At 38.1% G+C, this 7,331-nt stretch overlaps 1 protein-coding gene across 1 annotated transcript in view; it reads left to right on the top strand.

Annotated features, from left to right (window-relative positions):
• TMEM163 (transmembrane protein 163) overlaps positions 1-7,331 on the top strand; it is a 45,536-nt gene that overhangs the window by 24,699 nt on the left and 13,506 nt on the right. The gene's annotated exons all lie outside the window — the stretch shown is intronic.

Here is a 7,331-nt window from a genome sequence, read left to right as displayed (position 1 = left end):
AATGAAACAGGTGAGGGGAGCATGCTGGGTGAAAGAGCTGGCTTTTCAACTGGCTCACCATGGAGCATCACAAAGGGCTTTTCTCCTGCTCTCTGCTTTCTTTTGGTTATGAAAGCCAGCCCCTACTTGGCCTATAGAGCAGCTCTCCCCAGTGGCCTTTCTCTCAGCTCTGCTCTGTCCTGTCCTGCTTGCTTCCTCTCAGTAGTGGATATTAACTTCCCTGAGCTCTACTCATCCAAACCAACTACTCACTGGGAGAGCCATTTGGCAGTGCTTCCATTCCCAGAAGACTCTTCCTAATGTGCTCAAACAAAATGAGGTGCCAGTTCAGTTATTGTATATACAACCTGACTTGAACGTTTTTTATTCAGCCTTCATGAAGTTTGGTCTGTTTCTAAGTGCGTGCAGACTTCTGCATCAGGGTGTCACCATGCCAAGTGCCATTCTCAACACATCACTAAGAGAGAAACCTAAACTCCTTGCTTTCAACCAGGACATGGAGGCGGAGCTGGAAAAAAAAGCCAAAATGGAATTTCAACTTGGTACCTACTGTTAGCAGTGCAGATGACCTTCTAGGTCCTGTGCTGTCATAGAAGCTTACAAGAAGCTGGGCAACTACAGAAACTTAATTTCAGTAGTTTAGCAAAATTTGGGTGATGATTAGTAGAGTACCAAAAGCCCATGAACTAATGCATTACTGAAGTGCAGCCAGGAGCATTGTTTGACCGCAGGTGATTCATGTTCTCTTTGCATTTTACTTTTCCTTTTTTTCCAGTCTTTGTAATTTACTGCCTTCTCAGCTCTGCCAGCATAACAACACTTGTAGTTGTTCACCAGCCTGGTTCTGTCAAAATTATCTAGGTTAGCTTAAACACTTTTAATAGTCAGTTCTTAAACGCAACCGAAACATTTTGACAGAACTGGGTTAGAGAGTGAGCATGGATGCCATTGTGCAGTAAGGCTGAAGGAGATCCGATAAGGGTGAGGGGAGACCCTACAGTGCTGGCCAGCTAAAGGACAACCTCTTAACTTGTCTGCACCCAAACAGTGTATCTGGCTACTGTTTGACTCCTATTTAGTGAGAAAATGAAATATATAGTCTTGACTCAGTGAAGCAGAAGTCAAGTATGAAGGGAGGCTGCAATAATAATTAAAACACCCGTTTAGTGAATTTATGGTAGTGCAGATCAGATTAATTTGGATGTCTCAGTCTAATTAACTGTGGGCAAATTCCCTAATAATTCCAGCAGGAACAAAAGTTTAAAAGGAGTGTCATCTGTATCGCACTCTTCCATCATCACAGGTACTGTCTACAGGTGAGAGCTCTGTTTCTTACCTGGGGACTAATGTCTCCCATTTGCAGCATCAGAGTTATTTATGACTTGCAGACATGTTGCACTTCCTCATTTTTAATTTTTCATTTTTGAAATGCTTTTACAGCAGGGAAAAAATACGAAATCAGAGCTAAAGAAAGGTGTCCCCAAAGAGAAGGTCCCATTACATTTCAAGTGTCCTGTAAGAATAATCTGTACAAATTCCTTTTGTCACAGACTGCCTTGGATTCAGACTTCAGTGTGCTAAAACTGTGTCAAGTAGGTAAAGGTTAGGGTGGACACTGCTTATATTTGACACAGTATCAGGATGAATGGATAATTTTGTTCCTGTGACATCAGGCTGACTGTTCTCACTCATTTGGGCACTCAAGTACTGTCAATGGTTTGAAAGATGTATCTGGCAGGGCAGGGACTGTGGCTGACTAGCAGCAGGGTGAAAGCCACGTGCACACATGTAAAGGATTTTCATACCTTGCAATTCTGCCTGGAAAGTAGATTAGAACAAGGGATGAAAAAAGATGGTACTTCTGTTGGGTGTCTCTTAAATGACATGGCAAGGATTCTCATTTCAAAGGCTTTCAGTACATCTCACTGTGGGAAACTGATGCAGTAAGGGTTGCATGACAGGTGAAATATCTCTCTGTAAACTAAGAATAACACTGAAAAATGGGGAGTACCAAGAGAACAGCATTACTGCTGCAAGTCATGGCCAGTGAGGTATGACACTGGAGAGTTGCTACATTAAAAATAGTTGGGGGAAGAGGATGTTGTTTAATAGAAACCTTTTCAGTTGCTCTAGCTGTGCCTGAGTCCAATGCTGATTTTCTGTTTGCATAGTGCTCCTTCGCTGCTTTGTGTCTCAGCAGAAACAGTCACTCTTCCCAGTTGTCTGGGTCTTTGCTGATGGAGTATGTTCTCGGCTAATCCGCAGCTGCCCCGCTGATATCGTTAGCATCTTGGCGGAGTGGAAATCTGCTCCAATTAAATCAGTAAGGGGGAGAAGTTTTTGCCTCTGTTCTCTTATTTAGTCTTCTACTTCTTGGACCACCATTAAACTAATTGCTAATAGAATTAATTCCTGTAATGTCTTATAAGGTAATTTAGCTATAATGTATGGACATATATGGAAAAAGAATGGAACAGCAATGGATTTTTTCATAGCAGTGAAGTACCCCTTCTGCATCAGTGACCTGAAATATTTTCTGGTAGTGATTTCTCTATTACTGATATTTCGTCTTAGCATACTACTCTGATGTCAGGAAAGTATCCTGGTGGTGTGAGCAAGAAGACAATATTAAGACTAAGAAAAGGCAGTGTAACTCTGCTGGTGTCCCAAACTGACATAAAACTCGGGTGATGAGCTCTGTACTAGATTAAGAGGACCTACGTGTTTCACATGTGAGTCACAGTCACATGATTTTTTCCTACAGTTTACACCTTTATTAGTCTTGAAGCAAAGGTTGTTGAAGATGTGGGTGCTTTTCAAAGGGTCTCGTGAAATTTTAGATGTACAGCTTCAATTTTAGGGGAGGTAATGTGGCTAAAACCCAAGTGGAAGATGTTGCTTTTGGTGTTCAGATGCTGAACTCAAAGCTAGTATTGTCAATCTCAAAGACAGCAATGGTTTGGAATACATTGCTCTGCTGTTCCTGGGGAATTCAGCATTAGTGTAATGTTAGTGCAGAGCAATACGACTGATTGCGTTGTTCTCAGAGCTATGAAGCCTCTTGTTACATCTTAATTTGTGGCAAACTTCAGTAACTTTGTTAGAGTTGAAAATTGGGAGCAATTATAATTTGAGTTCATTTTAATCTGTGTAAGTTTTGGAGAAAATAGTATGATGTGGGTAAGTGCAATTTAAGAAATGAAACAGATCAAGCAATTAAGTATCTACTTGCTAATTGAAAGGTGCTGTGATTAAAATCCTAAAAGCATAGTCAGTCACTTTTGAATCATTCTGGATCAACTGTGCAAAGCCCACTGTATTTCTGGTTGCTTGTAAGATACATCAGTTACTTATCTATCCATTCCTAATGTGCATGTAGTGAGAAAGATACTTCTTTGGAAAGAATTTATGAGATCTTTAATGTATAGATTCTGTTGACTTTGAAGTGGATCTCAGAAGAGTTGCTTTCATTAAAATACTACCAATAAGAAAGGATATAAAATTCACATGACTAAGAAATAATTTGAAATGCTTTTCATATATTTTGGACATGGATTTTCTTTTACTTGTGTGGACATTTAGAAACAGGAATCTTCAGTATTGTCATTTCATATGATGATTTCAGCCCCAGGTCTGACAATCCTCACCAGGATTTAGAGAATGAAAAGGAGAGTGACAGGTTTACACATTAATGGCATTTCCAGCCTGACTGCCTCATCCTGTAAGGAGCTTCAGTGTCCACAGTTTCTTGTTAGACTGCAGAGAGGAGCTGCTTAATTTACAGGACAGGAGCTCAGGTTTAGCTCAGTCAGGCATTTTTCAGTCACCTATTTGAATTCTCTTTTATTCTATTCCGAATGTAATTTTGTTGAAACACCGTGAATGACAGCACTCCTCATATGCACTGACATAGAAGAGAGGACAATTAGAGCCCTTGAGTTTCTGCATTTCTTAGTAACACTTCTGCCTTTCTTTTCTGTTTTTGTTTATTTTGCCTCTTTCTCTGTGTTAACTACAAATAGATAATAGGTAGTTCATGTCACTACGTGTGCTTTCAGCACAATAAATGTTTTTTGTAATTCTTGTAAACACTTCAAAACCTTGGGAAACACAAATGGTATATTTCTCCTTTTAGTTCCCTTACTTGATATGCCAAGGACTGTAGCTAACTTTAAACTAGCTTATAAGGCAGGTTATGAATGGCTAGGTAGATTAATTAGTTTAAAATATGGAAAATTTTAATGATAAGTGCTTGTCTGGAATTTTGACTCCTGGTTGGTAGTGTATGAGTTTTCCATATTCAACAGCGACCTTTACTGTTTTTAGTCAGGCTAAAGGACCATCTTTGGTCATCACCTACTTTCTTTGTACCTTCTGTACCTTTCTGTTTAGTTTTATCTCCATTTTTAGATGAGAAAGCCTGAAGAGCCTGCAGGATTCAAGGTGTAGGGGTCACCAGGGATTTACACACTATGTTCATTTCTGCAAATTACTGTTGAGCACTGAACTTTTATAACTGTAGATTCCATCTCCTGCAGTTAATAACAAGTTCAGAAATCGTCACTCTTAGGTAAACGTAGGGTTTTCCCTCTGCGCATTATTTTATATAGTAATTAAAAAGAAGCCTGCCCTGGAAAATGACCTTCTGAGTCAGGAGAGTTGGCCAGTGAATTAATTATATGCTTACAATATAATTCTGTATTTGTATTAATTACACACTATCATGGGGGAAAGTTTCTTCTCAAGTAATTGAGATACATATTAATCCTCAGGGTTCAAAACACAATCCCTTGTGCTAGCATTTTCAGTGGTTGCAATGTAGAGCAGTGTTTTCCAGCAACTGGTCTACAGGATTGTGTTGCTTATTGTATTTTTAAATTAAATAATTCATCAAGTCATGAACTACAGGATTGATGATAAGGTAGGTATAGAAAAAATATTGCAATTGATGGGATCTATTTGCCCAAAAAATCTGGAAACCACCCGTGTTGAATATATGCAGTGAGAAGTGCAATAGATTTTTTTTCTCCCCTGTTTTCTAATCTTTGGACATTATTTTTAGTAAGCATTAGAAAATGTATTGTGGGTCTCTGATTTTTGGACTGAGGAGTAAATGATCAGAATAAAGCTTTCACGTCCGTTCCAGAGAGGATCTATTTGTCATGTCACCTTACCTTGAATTTGCAGAGACACTTAGTTTCCCTTTGGAGGCAAATTTGTGTGGGGGTGTGTATGTAGAGGCAGTTTCTGCGTGCATCAACACATACACACAAGTGACTTCCTTTATCAAGCTGTGACCTCCGCTCTCATTTGCCTGAAAATATTTTTAATTAAAACTTTCTTATTTTATGAGTTTAGAAATGTGATGACATTTTCCATTTGTCTTGGAACATGTTGGTTTTGAAGGAAATCTTACTGTTTCTCTCCTATTCTTACCATATAGCTGGGATGCTCAGATATTTGGGTAAGATTTTCTGTAAAAATTCAGTGTACCTGTGCTGTATAGAGCCCATACAGTGCCCCCAGCCCTTCCCAGAGTTTTTAAGTGACGTTGTGATAGACTTTCTGTGCATGTGCTGTACAGTGGATCTGCCAAACACCACGTCTGTGTTTGCAATGAGGAGTAGCTGAGAACATGCTATTGTACACCTGGAAAACTTGAAAAAAAATATGGAAAGATTACAAAATCCAAAGAAAACAAGTTTTTGTACAGGAAAAAGAGATGTGCCATTAATAATGTGTGCGAACCTTACAGCTACAAATTCCACTTCTTTCTATGTTCTTGTCCTATTTTTTATAAAGCTGTGAAATTCTTATATAGCTGTGAATCTTTATTCTTTGAGGGTCTACTTCAGCATGCCACGTTGCAGTTACTATTTCAGTTTCATATCATTGACCCCTCAGGAAATATTTTTCACTGATCAGATCTTTCTCTTCCCCCCTGCCCCCTCTTTTTATTTGTTCCTAATACACTTGCTGGAAGTGTTAGAAGAAGTAGGCCAGCTGCTTTTCTTTCTGGGGTGTTTGGAATTAAGATTTCTGGTAATTTTAGCTGTTGTTCAATACACCTGATTTACAAAGCTAATCAGTATTTGACATTTGGAATATAAAACCTTCATTCTGTTTATGCTTCCACTTTTAAATGAATATTTCTCAGATCAATAACGTTAAAGTTTGGTGTTTTGTTTTGTTTTGTTTTCCTATGATGTTGAGTATTGAACCTAAAATAGAATCACTTCTTCTTGGCTAAGAAATTATTTACTGTGGGTTTTTTTTACCCTAATATCAGATTCAGGATATTTCCCCTATTGTTACTCACAGCATTTGTTCTCCGACCTATGTTAGCCGTAATAAGATAATTCCCACTAGGAAACGAAATTACCATTCCTTTATTGATGTTTCAGAGAGCTATATCCACAGCCAGTACTGACCCTGAGGATTTGGTATGCATACATTCCATGACAAATAAGGAGGAATAGTGATACTGCATAATGTTGATGACAACATGCTTGGATTTCTGGGTAAATTTTAGTGATTTTTTAATGTTTTGTTAATATATTGAGAAAGGGGTTTAAAGCTCAAATTAAGCACAGGTTTCAAGCATTGTTTTGTATTTGCATTGCTAGTGTTAATGCTTGCCAACTCCCTATTAAAAATCTTTTCTCCTTTACCTTCTTCACGTCAATTACTATATACTCTTGGATAGTATAAATATCATTTAAGTGTAAATGGTGTATTCTACTTTGACTGTTGCCACAAAGAACTTGCAAACCTTTTCTTGTTTATTAAAGAAGGCTAAAAAAGCCCAGCCCAGCCCCAGTGAGAATGACTGTTTTAATTTCACCTGGGGTTGTAAATCAATATCCATTTACTATTCAGTTACTGCTTGCGTTTCCCTAGGTAATAGTGTAACACGTGTAATGTCAATGCAGTTTGGCATTTGTCCTCATTAGTATGGCAAAGGACACTTTTTTGTAAGAGTAAGCAAGCATCATGCCATATTTCTGACGTTTCCTGCAGAACAAAGAAGGAAAAATGTAATCAGTTTGTGTACCACAGACGTGCAGCACATCTGATGTGGCGCCTCCCGTGCTCTTGGAAATGAAATCACTTGAAAGATTACGCTGTATGTAATTCTGTCATATACTATTGATTACAGTTGAAACAGGAAGCTAGGGGTGGCACAGGGTGGCTTCATGAGTTCTAATTTATTTACTAATTTAATCTTTTATAATAAATACATCATAAATATATTTAACAATGTTAACAGATGAATTGTAGCTCAATAGCAATATAACAAATAACACTTTTGATTATATAAACTAATATAT

This window comes from Antrostomus carolinensis, unplaced genomic scaffold (genome assembly GCF_000700745.2).
Source record: "Antrostomus carolinensis isolate BGI_N321 unplaced genomic scaffold, ASM70074v2 scaffold7967, whole genome shotgun sequence".
Classification (NCBI taxonomy): Eukaryota; Metazoa; Chordata; class Aves; order Caprimulgiformes; family Caprimulgidae; genus Antrostomus; species Antrostomus carolinensis.
This window is presented reverse-complemented; position numbering and strand designations above follow the sequence as displayed.